Below are 22,410 nucleotides of genomic sequence, written 5' to 3'. Positions count from 1 at the left end.
AGAGCGAGGCGTCTGCTAAAACTGAAGGCCGCTACCGCATTTATTTGTGCAGATAATATAAACGTTTCCAGAATGGCAGAAGTGAAGCTGTGAGGAGGGGCGTGAGTCGTGCTTGGGTAGCTCAGATGGCAGAGCACTTGCCCGCGGAAGGCAAAGGTCCCAAGATCGAGTTTCGGTCCGGCACACAGTTTCAATTTGCCAGGAAGTTTTTAAAATATAAATGTTAACATATGGACTCATTGGACTCATTTGTCCACAATAGTTACGCAAAGTTTTAGACACAACAGATAATTTTTAGAAAGGGGTATTGCAAGAGGCAAGCACAATCCTCGGCTCAGGCTGCCCACATTACTACACCAGTAAGTTTGGAAAATTTCAAAGTACGAATTTAATCTGAAAGCTTTTGTTCGTTCAAAAATGGTTCAGATGGCTCTGAGTACTATGGGACTTAACATCTGAGGTCGTCAGTCCCCTAGAACGTAGAACTACTTAAACCTAACTAACCTAAGGACATCACACACATCTATGCTCGAGGCAGGAGTCGAACCTATGACCGTAGTGGTTCCGCGGTTCCGGACTGAAGCGCCTAGAACCGCTCGGCCACACCGGCCGGCCTTTTGTTCGTTAAGAAATCGCTATTACTTAAGACAGTTTCTCTAACTAAACAGCACTGGTCAAGAGACAAGTGTATCGGTGAACTGACGAGGTACAATGTACCGAGATTTCAAATGTGGTATGTTTTCGGTTTGTTCTATGGAAAATGTTATTGTATTCTGGTAGAAAAAGTTATTCCCCCTTTTTTTTGACAGATTGTGATGATGGCTGCGGTAGAGGCTCATTAAGGTGTATATTATTAATAAATGAAAATGTAAATAGCCATCAAGGCAGACAACTGTATTGACTAGTTCAATGGTTCAAATGGCTCTGAGAACTATGCGACTTATCTGAGGTCATCAGTCGCCTAGAACTTAGAACTAATTAAACCTAACTAACCTAAGGGCATCACACACATCCACGCCCGAGGTAGGATTCGAACCTGTGACCGGAGCGGTCGCTCGGCTCCAGACTGTAGCGCCGAGAACCGCACAGCCACTCCGGCCGGCTATAGACTAGTGATAATGTCGCAGACTTGTACAGTGATTTTATTTTATTTATAGAAAAAATAATCCAAGAACGCCTGCTGTGCATGATATCCTGACCTACCTCAGTAAAGAAGATGTTTGGCTGTTGCCCTGGCCAGATCGGTCTCCAGATCGAGTCACGAGTTGCCGAGCGAATGTCACTATACCACTTAATAGTCACTACTACTGATGAAATGTGGCATAAAGTTGAAACTGAAGTGTTGGCAGAAGAGCCAACACTGTGTTGCTAGAGGAGGCCGAAATGCACGCGTTTAATTACACGCTGACTGACGCGAGTTCTGGAACAGTTAAGGGAATTAATAGTAGCAAATAAAGTACGTAGTTGATATAATACTTAACTTTAATCCATAATTGTAGAACATCTCTCGTGACTGTACATGCTTCAAGATAAATATCGATTGAATACGGCGCCTTGCTAGGTCGTAGCAAATGACGTAGCTGAAGGCTATGCTAACTATCGTCTCGGCAAATGAGAGCGTATTTGTCAGTGTAGCGTCGCTAGCAAAGTCGGCTGTACAACTGGGGCGAATGCTAGTAAGTCTCTCTAGACCTGCCGTGTGGTGGCGCTCGGTCTGCAATCACTGACAGTGGCGACACGCGGGTCCGACGTATACTAACGGACCGCAGCCGATTTAAAGGCTACCACCTAGCAAGTATGGTGTCTGGCGGTGACACCACAGAAACAGCATGTAATAGCGTCATCTGTCATCCAAGCTCAGTTGGACCCAATGTCTAGCCGGGTTAGGGCCGTTGTTACTGCCTGAGATGGCAGCTCAGTGTGCTTAATTTTAATCACCTACAAATTTAATCCCGTGATCTTTCTACTGTCTGCCTCCATAGGTGAATGATCAACGCGGCTGACTGCCATGCGTTGGAAGTGGATTTTTATGTTGGCGGGAGTACTAGACCGGGTCACTAGTGGATCCAGGTCAGCAAAACTGACGATGGCCTGGAGATCGGTGTTGCTGACCCCACGCACCTGTATACCACATCCAATGACGTCATTGGCAGAGAATGACACGGCGATCGGTCGGAACCAATGAGTACAGTTTACGTCACGGTACTGTACACGGATTATAAGGAATGTTTCGATATTCGTTATCCTTGCTGGTGGCCAGTGGTGCAGGCGGACACTGGCAGGTAAGTCGGCGGGTTTGCAGGCTGCGCTGCGGGCTGCAGGCCGGCAGGGGCGCGTGTCCGGCGCGGCGAGCGCAGGGTGGGGCCGGCGTATTGATCCCGGCGGCGGCGGCGGCGGCGGCGGCGGCGCGCCCACCGAGGCTCGTAGTACGGCGCGCACGTGGTGTGCTGCGGTGTGGCCGCCATCCAGCCGGCCGCGCCTCTCAGCGAACCCTCCGCCGCCTCCGCTATTGAGCGGATACCTGTAGCCTCACTCCACCGGCTGCAGCTCCACTGCCTTCCTTTCTCACCTCCATTTGCCTGCCTACTTGCTGATCACACCTCTGCAAGGAGTCTATAGTCTACTAATCCGACTCAGTGGTGCCGTAAATGCACTGTCAGGCGTTAATGCTTCTGAGATTGGCCTGATTCATCAGCCCCATGACACCGATTCTGTATGGAATAAAAGAGGTAAAGTCGTCTTAAACCTGAAATTTCGTTCTAGTTTTGTTTTCGGTTATCAGTTTACTCACTGATTTGTTATAACCTACCTCAACTTCCTCTCCTGTGTCAGCGCCTTCATCTCAGAGTAACACTTTTATCCATTTTTTGTTCGATGTATTCCAGTTTTGGCTCTCTAACGCTCTAGTACTATGGAATTTATTTCCTGCTGTCTTAATACATGTGCTATCATTCTGTCCATTCCTCTTGTCAGTGCTTTCCATATATTTCTTTCCTTACCAATACTGCAGGGAACCACATCATTTAGCGGTCCACCTAATTTTCTTCTTCTACAGCATCACATCTCAAATGCTTCCATTCACTTCTATTTGTGTTTGACAACAGTCCCTTTTTTCGCGTCCATACATTGCTGAGCTCCAAACGTTCATTCTCTGAGATTTCTTCCTCATGTTAACTCATTGACACCATAATACTATTTTAGGGACGAATACTCTCTTTATTTTTACAGGGGAGTGTTCAAAATGGTTCAAATGGCTCTGAGCGCTATGGGACTTAACATCTGAGGCCATCAGTCGCCTAGAACTTGGAACTAATTAAACCTAACTAACCTAAGGACAACACACACATCCATGCCCGAGGCAGGATTCGAACCTGCGACCGTAGCGGTCGCTCGGTTCCAGATTGTAGTGCCTAGAACCGCTCGGCCACCACGGCCAGCCGAGGGGAGTGTTGTCCTTGGAGCATAGTGTACCTAGGAATACATGATGTTTCCTAGTCAGCGGGTCGATCTAGTGATCAATTTTAGAATCACAATAAGGCCCTTGCACTAGAGACCACCATAAGCTGTTTGTGTCAAGTTTTTATTCTTTTTGTTGTTGTGAGACATGAGGTTGTGTTTCGTACAGCGGTTGTAAACATTATTACAAATTCTACATGTTTAAGTGCTGCATGACATGTTGAAGTTATTTTGAGCTTACTCTTAACTCATCAGTTACAGAATTTCATGGTGAGTAAAATTCTATACACCGTATTTTTATAACTAGTTACATAACTTGCGGACGGTTAAGCCATACTTCACGAAGAGTCGTGTCCCACTTTGTACCCAGAAACAAAATGATGCCTTTATCATGGAACATTTGATACTCGCAAGTGAACTAAGTCTTGTTACTTTCTCTACAACTTTCTCTGTCTCCGAAAATGGAAACTTGTGCCAAGTTGCCAAACTCTTTTTAAGTTCTAACTGTTTTTTTTATATTAGTTATTTTTAATTTGATGTCACTTACTGATTGGTGTGTAATAGTATAATAATGTAACACATAGAATATTAAATAAATATTAACAAGATTTTCTCCATTGTAACACTTTTGAACTTGAATAGTGTATTTGTTCCTTAGTATGTGATCATGTTGTAGTTTGGAACAGTTTTGCACATTTGGGAAAGCGTTACATTTCTCGAGGAAGCCGGCCGGAGTGGCCGAGCGGTTCTAGGCACTACAGTCTGCAACCGCGCGACCGCTACGGTCGCAGGTTCGAATCCTGCCTCGGGCATGGATGTGTGTAATGTCCTTAGGTTAGTTAGGTTTAAGTAGTTCTAAGTTCTAGGGGACCTCAGCAGTTAAGTCCCATAGTTCTCAGAGCCATTTTTTTCTCGAGGAATGTTTGTACCTTCAGAAGAAAAGACTGTAGCACACATATAGTGAATCATTTCTGTCATCTGCGATAATTCTAAATACTTCCGGGTATCCCATTCTTCTGCAAAGAATTTAGTGGACGCAGTCTTCCCTGTCAATTGATGCAAAAAACGATGGCAGACCTGCTAGATTCTGAAATACATACCTCAGGCACAACCGAGACACACCATCTGACGAAGATGAATCGCTGGGCTGTCGATAGTTTACGCGGAAACCGTTACATCTCAGGTTTTCTCGGCGTGACTGATTAACGGCGTGCTTTCGAGTGGTTACTCCAGATGTTGATTCCAGTTTTCTGCACGATATTTCGACGACCGACCCAGTCACCTTCTCCAGATGCTGTGAGCTTTATTATTATGCATGCTCACGGCCTGCGCCCTAACCACACTGTCGGTGTCGCACTGCCGATTGCGGCCTACGGCATCCGCTATGCCCTTTGACGCTTATTTGTTTTTCGGAACCAGCACTTTTATTTCGTAAAACATGCATCCTCTCATTGTTTCCCACCTCTTGATAGATGAACTGCTTGGAGAGATATTAACAACATCCGAAAGCAGACTCATAAACATACAAAATATACAGTGGACACTGTACCGTTGCGACCTAATTTCTTGCGTTTATATTAGTTTGTCACGGCTCGTTTCCGATAATGTATTCAGATGTAATGTTATTGAGTTCTTACCTCACGCCCCACACCGAAACCAGGGTTATTGTGTGGTTCCGCCCCCAGTGGACCACCCCCGGGAACGTCTCACACTAGACGAGTGTAACCCCCATGTTTGCGTGGTAGATTAATGATGGTGTACGCGTACGTGGAGAAAGTGTTTGCGCAGCAATCGCCGAAATAGTGTAACTGAGGCGGAATAAAGGGAATCAGCCCGCATTCGCCGAGGCAGATGGAAAACTGCCTTAAAAACCATCCACAGACTGGCCGGCACACCTGACCTCGACACTAATCCGCCTGGCGGCTTCATGCCGGGGACTGGCACACCTTCCGGCCCGGAAAGCAGTACGTTAGACCGCGCGGCTAACCGGGCGGGCAAAATGTATATGCTTTTCATCAGACAGATTGTAATACTCCGTCGCTCTTGTAAACCACATCGAGAAGTTGTGATAATTTGGGATACCGCAGCAGACACCACGGTCATCACTGCAATTTGCACAGGGCTACATTAAGGTGGCACAAACCTATTCTTTACCGCTCATATTCTCTCTATACATAAATGACCTGGCGGAGAGCGTGAACGCCGCGCGGGATTAGCCAAGCTGTCTAGGGCGCTGCAGTCATGGACTGTGCGGCTTATCCCGGCGGAGGTTCGAGTCCTCCCTCGGGCATCGGTGTGTGTGTTTGTCCTTAGGATAATTTAGGTTAAGTGGTGTGTAAGCTTAGGGGCTTATCAGTTAAGTCCCATAAGATTTCACACACATTTGAACATTTTTTGAGAGCGTGAACAGAGATTTACGGGTGTTTGCTGATGGCGCTGTGGTGTACAAGAGGGGTCGTCCTTGAGTGACTGTAGGGGGATACAAGATGACTTAGACAGAATTTCTATTTGGTATGATGAATGGCAACTTGCTCTAAATGTAAAAATATTAAGTTAATGCGGATGAGTAGGAAAACAAACCTCTAACGTTCAAAAAAGCATTAATAATACGCTGCTCGACACACTCACATAGATTGAATATGTAGGTGTACCGTTGCAAAGCGATATGAAATGGAATGAGGACGTCAGGTTGGTAGTAGAAAAGACGACCGATGGACTTCGTTCTGTTCGAAGGATTTTGGGAAAGTGTAGCTCATCAGTAAAGGAGATGGCGTATAGAACGTTAGTGTGATGTATTCTTGAGTATTCTCCAAGTGCCGGCTTTGTGGCCGAGCGGTTCTAGGCGCTTCAGTCTGGAACCGCGCGACCGCTACGGTCGCAGGTTCGAATCCTGCCTCAGGCGTGGATGTGTGCGATGTCCTTAGGTTAGTTAGGTTTAAGAAGTTCTAAGTTCTAGGGGACTGATGACCTCAGATGTTGAGTCCCATAGTGCTCAGAGCCATTTGAACCATTTCTATTCTCCGAATGTTTGGCACTCCCCGCCATGTTGGATTAATGAAAGACGTTGAAGCAATTCCGAGGCGTACTGCTAGATTTGTTACCAGTAGATTCGGTCATCAGGCAAATATTACGGAGATACTTGGTGAAATCAAATGGGATTCCTGGAGGGAAGATGACGCTCTTTCCGCAAAGTACCGCTGCGCAAATGCAGATAACCGGCATCTGAGATCGACTGCAGATGGATTCCACTGCCGTCAACGTGCATTTAGTGTAAGGATCACAAAGATAAGAAGCGATTAAATAGGGCTCGTACAGAGGCTTATAGACAATCGTTTTTCCTTCGCTCTGTTTGCGAGTGGAACTGGAAAGGCTATGACTTGTAGTGATACGTGGTACCCTCCGCCACACACCATACGGTGGATTGCGGAGTATGTGTGTAGATTTTGATGAGAAATTTTAGAGTTCACAAGAATGGTAAGCCAGCTGCTTAGCAAATCATTTTTAATGACTTATCATTGGGAAGGTGCCATAGGTACTACTTGTTGATTAAAAGAATAATTACATCCTAAGAAATTTATTCTATGGTTAACTTAAGTCCCATATCTTAATGCTGTGATACAGTATAAAAGAAAATAAATTCACTAACAGGATATTCACAACGACAGAAGAAGATACACTATTGACAATTATAGCCGCCCGCGGTGGTCTCGCGATTCTAGGCGCGCAGTCCGGAACCGCGCGACTGCTACGGTCGCAGGTTCGAATCCTGCCTCGGGCATGGATGTGTGTGATGTCATTAGGTTGGTTAGGTTTAAGTAGTTCTAAGTTCTAGGGGACTGATGACCTCAGGTGTTAAGTCCCATAGTGCTCAGAGCCATTTGAACCATTTTTTTTTTTGACAATTATACACTGACGGGAAAAAATCGCAACACCGAGAAGGAGTTGTGTGACATAAACGATAGTTGGTAGACGTATTTCTACATCTGAAAGCTGATGTCTATCCAGATTTCGGGCCAGCTGCGTAAGAGTGGCGCTAGCAGCGCCTCTACGAGGGTGGAAATCAGTCTGCAAGTGTCCGAAGCGTTAGCTACCTTTATGATTGGACATGGTGAGTTGATGTTAGTCAAGAATACCTTTAAGGCGACAAAGCCGCCATTATCAACACCTCACTGAGTCTGAACGTATTCGTGTAACAGGGGTACGAAAAGCTAGATTTTCCTTCTTCGAAACTGCAGCAAGACGTGGCAGGAATGTAGGAACTGTACACGATTGCTCGCAGCGGTGTTCACGAGAATGTACGGTCGCAAAAAGACCGGGCTCCGGACGGCCACGTGGCAATACCGAGAGGAAAGACCATCGTGTTCGGCGTATGGCTTTGGCGCATCGTACTTTATCTGCAGCAGCAATTTGAGCAGCAGTTGGCACCATCAACAGTTACAAATCGGTTACTTCAATGACAGTTCCGAGCCACGTACGCTGTAGCGTGCATTCCGCTGACCCCAAACCACCACCATTTGTGGCTGCAGTGGTGTCAAGTGAGAGCTCATTAGAAGGCTGGGTGGGTTCTGTTGTGTTTATGATGAAAGCTGATTCTGCCTCGGTGCCAGTGACACCAGTGTGTTGGTTAGAAGCAGGCCAGCTGAGAGTCTGCAATCAACCTTCCTACGTTCTAGACACACTAGATCCATACTTGGCATGTGATTTCGTATGACTGCAAGAGCACTCTCGTGGCTATCCCATGCACGCTGACTGGAAAACTGCAGTCAATCTTGTGATTCGACCTGTTGCGCTGCCATTCGTAAACAGCATTCCAGGGGGCGTTTTCCACAAGGATAACGCTCGCCCACATACCGCTATTATAACCCAACATGCTCTAGAGTGTACCGACACGTTGCCTTGACCTTCTCGATCACCAGATCAGTCTCGACAGACAACCAGCACTAACCGTCCCTGTACTGACCGACCAACTGCAACAGGCATGAACTCCATCCCGCAAATTGACATGCGGCACCTGTACAACAAAATGCATGCATGTCTGCAAGCTTGCATTCAACATTCTCGCGGTTACACAGGCTATTAACGTACCAGAACTTCACATTTTCAGTGGATCATCTTGCGATTACATAGACCTATGATCTTGCATTGTTAATCACTTAAATATGTTACCTAGACAAATGCAGATTCCCGAAATTTCATTCCTTTAGGTTAATTACTTTTTGGTGTTGCGATACTTTTTCCGTCAGTGTATATAGATGTAGAGAACACATGCTACTATTCATAGTAACAGAAACACACACTTCAGAGCTGAACAGAGAATGTCTGAACCAAGAAAAAATATGTTGGAAAAACGACCGCCTAATTGCTACTAAACATTAGGATAGCATGTTAAAATAAAGCCTATTACGCACAAAAGCGTTACGGAGCATTACACGTATCCTAATACAGCCCAAGTGATCAACACCCACGTAGTTCAAGTCAAAAACGAAGTAGCATAAATTCACTTCTTAGAATCGTAAACTTATGCAGTCCACAAAGAAGACACTGCCACGATATTTTACGAGTAAATAACGAATAAGAGCAATTCAGATACATTTACGGGTACTGCTGGTTGAATCGGTTGACTTACTGCCAAATGGTTCAAAACACAAAGAAAAATGCATAAATCCATTTATTTAAATCGGAATCTACACGAAAATCACCGAGTGCAACATTCCCGCAATGAATGAAGGCAATTTGGAAACGTTTACTCTTATTACAAGTGAATAGGTTGGGCTACGGTCAGGTGGTTCAAAACGCAAATGAAACGCCCTAAATTCACGTAATGAAACCGTTACCTTTGCAAAACCGATGGCCAAAGTACTTAGCGATACCCTAAGCAGTTGAAGAGCATTCGGAATACTATATGGAGGAACCTTGCAGCTCCTAACACTAGACCAAAGTTTACCAACGGTGGCCTGCTCCACTGCGTCCACCCACGGCTTCCGCTAGAGAATTATTCTGACCGTTGGAGATACCGAGTGCTACCATAGCAGTTTCACGCGTGATTTTACCTTTATCTAATACTGACAAAGGCTGGAGGAGGAGGCTTTCACAGATTCACAAACTTCTCTGGTCAAAGTCTTGTGTATGCAACCACAGACTTAAAGGTGCTCTGCACCGTTACAGCTGAAAATTGGCGGAATTATGTAAGTTACAAAGAGAAGAATTGAGCTGCGAGACATGCCTTCAATTCTACGAAATGTTCATCATTTCTTCAAGTTCGAGGGCCGTTCAATAAGTAATGCAACACCTGTTTTCCTGAAAGATGGTTTATTCAGGATTCCAATACATCATATTATTCACCACTCTTTTGGCTACAAAACCTTAGTTTTGAACATAATTTCCGTTCATTGCTACGGCCGTACGCCGCCTTATTGTGAGGGCCTGTAGGAACGCATGGTACCACTCTATGGTCGACATCGGAGCCAAAATTTCGGTGCACCAATGACCTCCCCATCATCCACATACTGCTTCTCGCAGAGTGCAATCTTCATTGGACCAAACAGATCGAAATCGGAAAGTGCTAGATCCTCAATGTAGGTTCAGCACAGCACTCCGTCTTCATGCCACAAGTGGCCCATCGGGACCATCCGACCGCTGTGTCATCCTCAGCTGAGGATGTGGACAGGAGGGGCGTGTGGTCAGCACACCGCTCTCCCGGTCGTTATGATGGTTTTCTTTGACCGGAGCCGCTACTATTCGGTCGAGTAGCTCCTCAATTGGCATCACGAGGCTGAGTGCACCCCGAAAAATGGCAACAGCGCATGGTGGCCCGGATGGTCACACATCCAAGTGCCGGCCACGCCCGACAGCGCTTTACTTCGGTGATCTGACGGGAACCGGTGTATCCACTGCGGCAAGGCCGTTGCCTGAATGCAGGTTGGAGGAGCCTAATGACGCAGCCCAATGACACCTCGCACAACCACTTACTGTGCTTTTGTTCACTGACAGGTGTCCTTAGAAATTCTGCAAGCGACTCTGAATATCTGGGATCTTCTGGTTTTCCATCAAAAGAAACACAATGACAATTCCCTGCTTGGATAGCAGGGAAACAAGACAAAACCAAAACAAGCCAGTTTCTTAAAGATAGATGCACGTGTATCAGAGTTCTGCTAGCTCTCTACGAACGCAGATTTCCTTATTCTTTACGTTGCGAAAAGTAACTGTTATATAGGTTTTACTTCATTTTTCATCAAGCGGAATTGTAGAAGAACACAAGCAAATAACTTATTACAATTACTCTTAACAATGACGAGTGATGGTGTGGTGTCGTGAGGACAAGGTAAACAATTTTCTGAAACAATTTTTATTGCTTCAGTGACTTTTTACAAATATTGATTAGCACAACGGTTTTAGACAACTTATTGCTATCATCAGGTCATTAATTTTACATGCACATTAATCTGAAGAGATGGGGATTACTTGCTGGATATGTGAGTGAGATTATATACGAAATTTAACGTTGTGCATAGAGCTTAATTTCTGTTAGTGTGTAACTCACTTGAGTTGTATGTCACTAATGTATTTACTTACATTTTTGTTGCAAATTTTTTTATCTGGTACACAGAACAAAACCAATAAACCCATCAACATCACTTATCACTTTCATATTCAGATGTTTACATTTCTAAGACTGACAAATATTGCTAAGGTAAACGTATTTAAATGATAAGGTAGCACCAACAATGAAAACACGAACTTTTTTGTGAAATCATTTCCATGTCGTGACACATATTAAATAGTATGATTATTTGTTATTTCTTGGTTGTTCAGTAATGTTAAGACAGTATTTCTATTAACTCGTTGCATTAATAAAACAAGCATTCCACATTGCTGAAATCTTTGAAAATATTTACGTTGTTACTTTTGAGCTTATCATTTAGCAACCAGCTACCGTTTGCCGTACTTTGAATAAAAATTTCTAAATCTTCATACAAGTCCACTTCGTGTCCCTTGTCCATTTTATGTAAGAAATGAATAGCATTTTCTGTACGTTGGAATGGATGGCATAATGCTTAATGTGGATAGGTATTGGTAATTTCAATTGATTGTGTGGTAGCCATTTATGTGTAGGTTGCATCAGTTTTGGCTCTCCAAGTTTAAGTTATATAGAAGGCTTTGCACGTACAACACATCACTTTGTAAATGCTTAATTGTGTGTGCTTATCTGTTTATGTCTTGAAGTTTTATGTAAATTTCCTGCAAAACCACTAACATTAGCTGGACACTGAACACATATAATCTGAAATTGAAAATAAATCTGACTGAGGAAACGTGTTGGACATCTACGGTAATAACCATTAAAATACCATTGACTACTGCTCCTTAAAGTGGAGGACAAGGAAACAAATTTTAAAAAACAGTTATTCATTGCTGGTCTCAGCTATAGTACTGCTTGCTTAAAAAAACTTCTCTTCTGAACATGTTAATGGATTTTTGTGTTATTTTCATGCCCTCTATTTTTTAATGTTTGATTAGCGTAGTTAAAGATGAACGAAGTGTGTTTTGAAAGCTACTTTTTTCTTGATTATTTAAGCAAAGCGTTACCCACAGCCAGCATTTTAACCTCCCAAAACGAGTGTCAAATCTTCCGGTAGAACCCAGTCTTAACGACCTCGAACTGATCCGCGATGTTCCTTGTCTACTCAGTTTGCTAAGTTATTGCGCAGCTGTGGCAGCTGGACTGCAGAATTAGTCTCCTTGTTACTTCATGTTGCCCTGTGTACAGCCCTCAGAGTTTGTGGTCTCAAGTCGTGGAGTAAACGTCCAAACTCCACTGTTTTTCCCTTTGTATCTGACGTACAGAACGGGAAGGACAATTTTGTTGTTGAAAGGAATGGATATCGACACTGAACTTCAGCTATGTTTATTTTACGCTAGGAAATGGCGACAGTATCCGTGTGACAGGGTGCTGGAACGGTCGCAGCGCAATAACAGCCGTACGAGGAAGCGTTACAGAAACGATTGGAAAATCTATTTCGGCCATATTTTACATAGGTTCATATCCTTGTTGACCGCAGGATGTGTCGAAATTTCTCCCCACCAATGGTACAACTTTCTGTGAACAGACAGATAACTAAACCTACCTAAACGGTACAGCCAAAAACTGCTACACCTGCCTAATATCATATGGCATCCCAAATACGCTCAAAAATGTTCACATCTGGGGAGTTTGGAGTTTGGAGCCACTCTGTAGCAATTCTGGATGTGTGGGGTGTCGCATTGTTCAGCTGGAACTGGTCAAGTCGGTCGGAATGCACAATGTACATGAATGGAGGCAGCTGATCAAACAGGATGCTTGTTTACTTGTCACCTGTCAGAGTCGTATCTAGCCGTATCACGGGTTCCATATCACTCCAACTACACACGCCCCACACCATCACAGAGTCTCTAGCAGCCTGAAGAGTATCCTGCTGACATGGAGGGTCCATGATTTCATGAGGTTGTCTCCATACCCGCACGCGTCCATCCGCCCAATACAATTTGAAACGAGACTCGTCCGACCAGGTAATATGTTTCCAATCATCAACAGTCCACTGTCGGCGTTGACGGGTCCAGGCGATGCTTAAGATTTGTGTCGTTCAGTCATGAAGAGTACAGGAGTGGGCCTTCGGTTCCGAAAGCCCATAGCGATGATGTTTCGTTGAAAGGTTCGCACGTGACAGTTGTTGATGGCTCAGCATTGAAATCTGCTGCAGTTTGCGGAAGTCTTGCGCTTCTGTCACGTTAACCGATTCTCTTCAGTCGTTGTCGGTCCCGATCTTGCAGAATCTTTTTGGGGCCGCAGCGATGTCGGAGATTTGATGTTTGCCGGATTCAGATATTCACGGTACACTCATGAAACGGTCGTACAGGAAAATTCCCACTTCATCTCCTTCGGAGACGCTGTGTCCCACAGGTTGTGCACTGACTAAAGCACCACGTTCAGACTCGTTTAGATCTTGATAACATACCTTTGAAGCAGCAGTAACCGATTTAACAACTGCGCCAGACACTTGTTGTCTTACATAGACGTTGCCGACCACAGCGCCTTATTCTGCCTGTCCCACAGGTTGTGCACTGACTAAAGCACCACGTTCAGACTCATTTAGATCTTGATAACATACCTTTCAAGCAGCAGTAACCGATTTAACAACTGCGCCAGACACTTGTTGTCTTACATAGACGTTGCCGACCACAGCGCCTTATTCTGCCTGTTTACATATCTCTGTATTTGAATAGGCATGCCTATAACAGTTTCTTTGGCGCTTCAGTGTTTGTTACATAGTGACTGCTAAGGACTGAATCCCAATCTATCATTTCTGGAAATGAGCAGGAGTTTTTTAAGGGATATAAACGTCACCTGTTTCCCTACCCTCCTCCCCCTTTGGGGACGCCTATGAATTGCGGTACATCAACTCGCAGTAAGGTACAACGATGGTTCAGAATTAAACTGAGACAAGAGACACTGTATGTCAGAATAACTAACAAAATCGACCTGTATTTTGATTCGTAGAGGTATAATTGGTCTGAAGAAGAATGGGAGGTGGCCGTGAACAGTTCCCACAGATGGAGCTAAAGCTAACGCATAGACGTTATCTTTGAGATGACTGATGAAATGTGAGAGTCAATGCCAACAAGAATCCGGCTTGTAACGTGAATGGACGCTTGGAAAACTGAGGAGATAGTTTGGTGATTAGATAGACCACATCTTATCGAAGTATTACGAAGAGGACTGTGGTATCATAATGAAGCTTGCTGAGTCCATGTTGAATGAGATAATCCAATCTCTTGAATAACAGATTTCCGTGAAGGCGAGCTCAGTTTTCGTCAAAACTGTTTTCATTGGATGCATTGCGGAGAGCTGCCGAAATTTAGAAACTAATCTTAGTGATATGAAGAATTCAGAAAGGTCATACAAGTTCAAGAACGTTGTTGTTGCGCGGGACGGTGGTATAGAAGTACACTTGATATAAAATTGGGCGTAAGTCAATTTCGCACTCTTTATACAGTCCGTTACTTAGTCAGACTATCGAGAGCGAAGTAAATGTTGAATGATCTGTGAGAGCTTTCGTTTTCGGAATTGGTGAAACAGATTTCCCTGGTGTGAGCTTATCTATTTGCAGAATTGTCTTAATTGGGCACATCACGCAGAGAACCTGAAATTTCGAAACTAATATCAGCGATGCGATGAATGCAGAAAGGTACACAAAAATTCTAAAATCATTGTATCAGGATATAGTTGCTCCATAAGATGATAATACTGCAATATCCTTGCTGCAAAATGGGGCATCATACTACCTCGCTCACATGTCATACTGTATACTTCACAGTCAGATTGTTTTATCGATCACCAAAGCAATGTTGAGTGACTGAGAGCTATCGTTCTTAAAACACTAAGGCATTTAAAATGGGAAAATATAAAATAAAATGCATGGCTTAAAAGATTGGTGAGCAGACAGACATTAAACGATGGACGCGTTTTTCAAAAAGCATAAATGAGCGTGCACATGTTGAGAAATGACGCGTAACAGTTAAGATGAAGTAGATTGTGTACCACATCCCGTCGAATGTAATGAGTAGAAGGAATAATTTCATAGGGCAGCAGTACCTACCACAAACATCAAATTTTGTTACACAATCCGAAAAACGCCTAGAGTTACCCAAGCGTTATGGAAAAGGCTTAGAGAACAGAAACCGGGAATAGAAAATGTGTTTCCTACTGGTTTAAATGCTTTTTAGATGGAGAAGGTGCTGTTAATGATGCCCAAGTGAGCTGGCGCGGAGGTTAGCAGAATGGACTCGCATTCGGAAAGAGTGAGAATTTATAATCCATTCCGGCCATTTGGAGTTTGGTTTTTGGTAGTTTACCTACACTGACTAATGTGCACACCGGATGGAATCGATGGAGGTGCCGATTTTCCTTTCTTGTTCACAATTTGTCCGAGGTTCAACTCTGTCTCTAATGAGTACATCGAGGATTGGTAGATAACCTCTCATTTAGGTGTGGTCTTAGAGATTGATACCTCAGGAATTAAAAAGTACTAAGAAATGAGAAATCTCCTTATAAATTTATTTTCCTTGTTAAACACGTAAACTACGGCTTACGAATGTCACAATCTTATTTATTTAGCAATAAATAATCAATAAATCAAATAAATATTTGACAAATAAAACTTTTTGACAGTCGTGAGACGTAATTACCATGATTAACAATTACATGAAGACTGTGGACCCGTCCTCATCTACTTACTTTCTGATACAGATGGTACATGGTTTGATATGACCGCTTTCAGTCGCTCTTTGAAGCGTTAGGAAACAACATTATTAACGGTTAATGACAGTGCATCATCCTTATTCAGTGTGAGGCAATACTAGATTACCCATTAATGCGACTGAAACCGCTCGTATGAGGATATAAACATTATTGCATTAGGAAATAAATCAATTCTGACTCCACCTAGCAATGAAATGAGGTCGCCTTGACACCTGGAGGAGATCAGTCTTCTTGGTAGCTCAATAAACTTATCTTTTACCTTTCACTCATACTTTACATTCAACTAGTACTTTTACTATGCCAGTTTGTTTTTATATGTAATAAAATCACCTTTGACTACATTTTCTCATATCGTTTTACTAAAATGGTTATTATACGTAATTGATTAATGTATGACCTTCCTTTTGACTGTAGTTTCTGACATTTAATTACGCTCAGTAAATATTTCATATTAAAGGTCACTTACCGACGCTGTAGGTGCCAAGATTTCTAACTTTTACCAAGCAGTTTGTTAATAACGTCGCTGAACTTTACGATAGGTGACCTCTGTGTAGCCGCTTTTAAGTTAATTAGCTCTCTTGCTGTCCGTACGTATGTAATAACTTCATGTTTCACAAACTCTGAATTTCCTTTGTTTTTCTTCTCGTCTTATACCTGTAGAAAATAAAATTAAAATGTCGCTAATATCTGTACGAATGTACCAATCACGGGGATCTCCATAAAGGACTTCATAAAAAGAGCAAGATGTTAAGAGGAAATCCTGTTCGCATTTTACACTGCACAAATCGACTGACGACCAGATACAACACCAATGGACGCTAAGGTAAAGTTTGTTGACACGTGTGACAAAGATCCTTAAGTTCAGAGAAGCAGCATCAGCTGGAACGTGACGTGGTTTTACCGTTTCGATAAGAATAGTAAAGTCTTTTCTTATACTCTTCGTGACAAAGATACAAAATGACATATTCCAGCAGGCTAACGGAAGACCGCGCACTCTTGTTCATACCACAAAGGCCTTGAGAAATGTACGGATCCTATCCTCTTGTAGTCATCCTTAGAGTAAGTCTGGGATACGACAGGAACACGTATACTTGTGTATGGCCTTCTATCCAGCAATCTTCATGAACTGACGCAGCATGAGTTTCAAGCACGATGAAAAATTCCTTTAAATGACACTCACAGACTGTTTGCTTCCATGCCACAATGAATAAAGGAGTGTATTCATTCCCGTTGGGTCACAAGTAATACTGATGTTAACGATGGAGATCAGTTCCAATATGGAATTGAATGTTTAAGTGTTTAATATCCGTTACATCTCCACATCCATACATTTTATAAAAAAATAGCTGTATGTATGAATGCATATGTGTGTGTGTGTGTGTGTGTGTGTGTGTGTGTTAGAAATCTCATAAACGACGGGACCGATTTCAACCAAACTTGGTACACATATCCCTTACTGTCAGGGTAAGGATCTACCTCATGCATGCATCTATTCGCAATAAATTTTGCAGACAGCAACTAAATATTCCGCTAAACGCACCTACAAAATTATATCACGGTGTCCAACATAATGCCGGAGCTACGACGTCGTAAACACTGAGATGTGCAAAGAACTGCCGCATCATGCGTGACGTTTAAATTTATTACTTCTTTTCTGATAACTCTATTCCCAGCATATTTGGCAGACAGCATATGAATATGCCGTTGAAAGTATCTACACGACTACATCGTCGTAAGACACATAGTTGAAGAGGTAAGACGTCTCAAACGCTGAGATGCGTGCAAAAAATGCTGTACCATTCATGAAGTTTTAATACATTTATTCTTTACCATGAATACATCCCTTCAGTCGAGCCCACTTAAGAAAGTACCTAACACCCGGTAGCGCTTCTCACAGCTTTCAGCTGCGAAGCATAAACGGCTGTGGACGCAAAGAATAGCCGCTTATAGAGCTATGAAGACGTGTTGCCACAAAATAGCGTTGTAGACATGCGAAGCTGCTGTACTTATACATTTGTACATTAAGCATGCTTCTTCGTACGACTGTTTCATAATTTCAAAGATATTTTCAACAATAAATGAAAATGAAGTTTTTTCGGTGTTACACTGCAAATACAGTTCATTTTTTGTTTCCGTTTCTAATAGAAAATTGCAAAATGAATACCCCGAGCAATGCCGGGTTTGTGAGATGGAAGTTTTATAAATATGTCATTGAATGCTTCATTGTTTAACAGTTTCCATTTACGCCAGCAATTTAAAAGATGTAATGTGCTGTAAAAGCTGAGCACAAGTTCTCTAAAAGCATACTGCGGATCCTTTCTGTTTGTTAGAGCATTATCTTATATTTATTCACATTTAATGAGAACTGAAATTCTACATAGCTCTGGACGTAATTACATCAAGCTAAACCGAGTGAAATGTTTTGAAATGAGTCAGTAGTATGACCCACGCACAGTTGTCAACGTAAAGTCAACGGGACCAGCACGTTCGCCAGTATGTGGAGAGTAAGCGCCACAACACGGCCTGCAGTGGACACGATGTATGGTACACGAGTTTCATGCGAAACGCCGCTGGCGCAAGAAATAAAAGGCTACGTACGCAGGGCTTAGATGCGTCCATATTTATTACCACCGGTCGGTAACACGCTGCTCTGGCGTTGTTTTGTTACTTCACCAGTTTCAAAACAACGGGGCCTGCCCTTATCGCTTTTCCGGTCCATTTGATTCCGATAGAAATGCATCACAGTCCGAGCAGCGCTGCTAGCTTTTAGTACTGATAATTTTTCATTTTTGTCTTTTTTTGTATCAGCTCTGCCATGATACGAGAATCAAGACTGCTGCCGTTTACAGCAGAATTATTTATTGAAAAATGAAATTTGGCAACTGGTGCAACATACACTCTGTGTATTAGAACCGAGTCCACAGTGCCGTAAAGACGAGGCCAGCTGTGGCAGACGCACTGTCCCACAAAATACGAAGCAGTCTGACGAGATGCACGTCAAAGTCAACACTGTACACGCTGATTCAGCTGCTCCTGCCGATGTCGCTTCTTCAACTCGCAGTGTTATATCCGGTCTTCAAAGACCACGCGGGAGATTTTCATATTCTTTCTCTCGCTACGCACAGTCTATTAGTCGTACAGAAAAATTAACAAGACTTTTTATAGAAAATTTATTATAGTTAAATTTTGTACAGAGATAAGTTTTCGCTGGGTGCCACGCTCTTCGAGTAACTCAAGAAAGACATACAAAACTGATCTTCAAACGCATCTCCACCCCCACACTAATATGTCACCTGTCAGGAGTGTTGGTACGTTGTTCGTGGCACTCCTTCCTACAACTGTACAACAATTTCAGACTACACGAACTATTCCCGACACTGGACTCGCATTCGGGAGGACGACGGTTCAATCCCGTCTCCAGCCATCCTGATTTAGGTTTTCCGTGATTTCCATAAATCGTTTCAGGCAAATGTCGGGATGGTTCCTTTGAAAGGGCACGGCCGATTTCCTTCTCAATCCTTCCCTAACCCGAGCTTGCGCTCCGTCTCGAATGACCTCGTTGTCGACGGGACGTTAAACACTAACCACCACCACCACTATTCCCGATGTTCGACCTTTTTTGATTCCTATTCATTGAGGTATTACATCACCAGCATTGTCGGTTATCTCGCTAACATTAAAATTTAAACGTGCCTCTGACGGTAATGAAACCAATACGACTTTTGTAAACGTTATGCTAAAACTACACTGAAGCGACAAAGAAATTGGAAGAGGCATGCCTATTCAAATACAGGGATATGTAAACAGGCAGAATAAGGCGCTGCGGTCGGCAACGTCTATATAAGACAACAAGTGTGTGGCGCAGTTGTTAGATCGGTTACTGCTGCTACAATAGGATGTTATCAAGATTTCAGTGAGTTTGAAAGTGGTGTTATAGTCGGTGCACAAGCTGTGGGACACAGTATAGCCGAGGTAGCGATGAAGTGGAGATTTTCCTGTACGACCATTTCATGAGTGTACCGTGAATATCTGAATCCGGCAAACATCAAATCTCCGACATCGCTGCGGCCCGAAGAAAATCCTGCAAGAACGGGACCAACGACGACTGAAGGGAATCTTTCAACATGACAGAAGTGCAACCCTTCCGCAAATTGCAGCAGATTCAATGCTGGGCCATCAACAAATATCAGGTACGAACCATTCAACGAAACATCGTCGATATGAGTTTTCGGAGCCGAAGGCCCACTCCTGTACTCTTCATGACTGAACAACACAAAGCTTTAACCCTCACCTGAGCCCTTCAACATTGGAGTGTTGATGGTTGGAAACATAATGCGAGGTCGAAAGAGTCTCGTTTCAAATTGTATTGAGTGGATGGACGCGTATAGGTATGGATCCATGGGGACTCTTCAAGCTGGTGGAGACTGTGATGGTCTGGGTCGTGTGCAGTTCGAGTAATATAGGACCCCTGATACGTCTAGATACGACTCTGACACGTGACACGTACTTAAGCATCCTGTCTCATCAGCTGCATCCATGCGTGCCCATTGTGCATTCCGACGGACTTGGCCAGTTCCAAATGTACAATGCGACGCCTCACACGTCCAGAATTGCTACAAAATGGCTCCAGAAACACTCTCCTGAGCTTAAACACTTCCGCTGGCCACCAAACTTCCCAGATGTGAATATTATTGAGCGTATTTGGGATTCCATACGGTATTAGGCACGTGTATCATTTTTTTGTCTGTTCAGTTTAGGTAGGTTTGCTTATCTGTCTGTTCACAGAAAGTTGTACCATTTCCTTGGTCAGGAGAAATTTCTACACATCCTCTAACTACGCTAGTCAAACATTAAAAAACGGAGGGCATGAAATTAACAAAAATAAATCCATGAACATGTTCAAAAGAGAATTTTTTTTTAAGCAAGCAGTGCTATAGGTGAGACCAATGATGAAGAACTGTTCTTTTTTTAAATTTCTTTTCCTGGTTCTCCACTTTAAGGAACAGTACTCACTGGTATTTTAATGGTTATTACCATATATATCCAACACAGTTTCTCAATCACTCAGATTTATTTGCTATTTCACATTATATATGTTCAGTGTCGACCTAATGTTACTTGTTTTGCTGGAAATTTACATAACAAAGTTCATGACACGTAGAAACACAACAGACAAACACATAAGAACACACAATAAGCATTCACAAAGTAATGTGTAGGACGTGCAAAGCCTTCTATATAGCTTAAACTTGGAGAGCCAAAAATGATGCAACCCACACATCAATGGCAACCACACAAACAACTGAAATCACCAATACCTACCCACATTAGGCAGTACGGTCATCCATTCCACGATACCGCGAATGATCTTCATTTATTTCATAAAATGGACGACGGACACGAAATGGACTTGTATGAAGAATTAGAAACTTTTATTCAAAGCACAGCAAACGGTAGCAGGTTGCTAAATGATAAGCTTAAAAGCAACAATGTAAAGTTCTTCAAAGATTTCTGCAATGTGGAATGCTTGTTTTATTAATATAACGAGTTAACCGAATTTAAGTCATTAAAGGAACTTTACAAATAAAAACAGCACAAACGGATAAAGTCTACACACATACACACACACACACACACACACACACACACACACACACACACACACGAAAATAGATAAACTAAAATCTGCAAAGACGCACCGTTTACACACAAAAGGAATATCATATAAAAGTCAACACACACAGCTAAGAAGCGTAGAGAAAACACACACAGTCCGCAGCTCGTGGTCGTGCGGTAGCGTTCTCGCTTCCCGCGCCCGGGTTCCCGGGTTCGATTCCCGGCGGGGTCAGGGATTTTCTCTGCCTCGTGATGACTGGGTGTTGTGTGATGTCCTTAGGTTAGTTAGGTTTAAGTTGTTCTAAGTTCTAGGGGACTGATGACCATAGCTGTTAAGTCCCATAGTGCTCAGAGCCTTTAAAAACACACACACACACACACTCACGCACGCACGCACGCACACGTACACGCACGCAAGCTCACACACACACACACACACACACACACACACACACACACACACACACAAAGATAAAATGCAAACAAAATTCAAATTTGGCGCCGAACTTTCTCGTGAACAAATGAACACTGACTGGGCTGGGACACATAACAAACCACAATCACACTGTGTTCTGGTGAAGTGAAAAGTGTTTTACTACGTTATGTGTGAAAAATACTTGTAAATACGTTTGCATCACAACACCTCAGCGGAGAGTGGAAGTGCTTGCCACACGAAAGCGTAAGTAAAAACGAATATAGACGCGAAAACATGACGAAAAACTGAATTACATTCTAGAAGATAGGTTAACTAGCAAAAAAAAAAAAAAAAAAAAAAAACACTCATCAACATCGTTTGGTTGCAGATGACAAGCTACCTGTAGTAATTAACACACAAATGATCCAGAAAATTCATGCATACCAAATGTAAAGGTATTTACAAAAAGAAACGATCTGTTGTTTGAACTGAAAATGCACATAATTTTATAATCATTAACTAAAATGTTCACCTTGCAGAATAAATAAAAACAAAAACCCACTGATAATGGCACAGTGGAGCCAAAACATGCATGGGCACAGAGAAAAACGGTATTTTGCACAAACAC

At 43.0% G+C, this 22,410-nt stretch overlaps 1 long non-coding RNA gene and 1 pseudogene across 1 annotated transcript in view; both read right to left on the bottom strand.

The window, feature by feature from the left end:
• The window catches only part of LOC124796426, a 687,048-nt gene that overhangs the window by 193,673 nt on the left and 470,965 nt on the right, over positions 1-22,410 (bottom strand). The gene's annotated exons all lie outside the window — the stretch shown is intronic.
• LOC124796799 lies at positions 10,248-10,365 on the bottom strand (annotated as a pseudogene).

This window comes from Schistocerca piceifrons, chromosome 4 (assembly GCF_021461385.2).
Source record: "Schistocerca piceifrons isolate TAMUIC-IGC-003096 chromosome 4, iqSchPice1.1, whole genome shotgun sequence".
In the NCBI taxonomy this organism is placed as follows: Eukaryota; Metazoa; Arthropoda; class Insecta; order Orthoptera; family Acrididae; genus Schistocerca; species Schistocerca piceifrons.
Note: the sequence above shows the minus strand (reverse complement) of the source record. Positions and strands in the feature narration are given on the sequence as shown.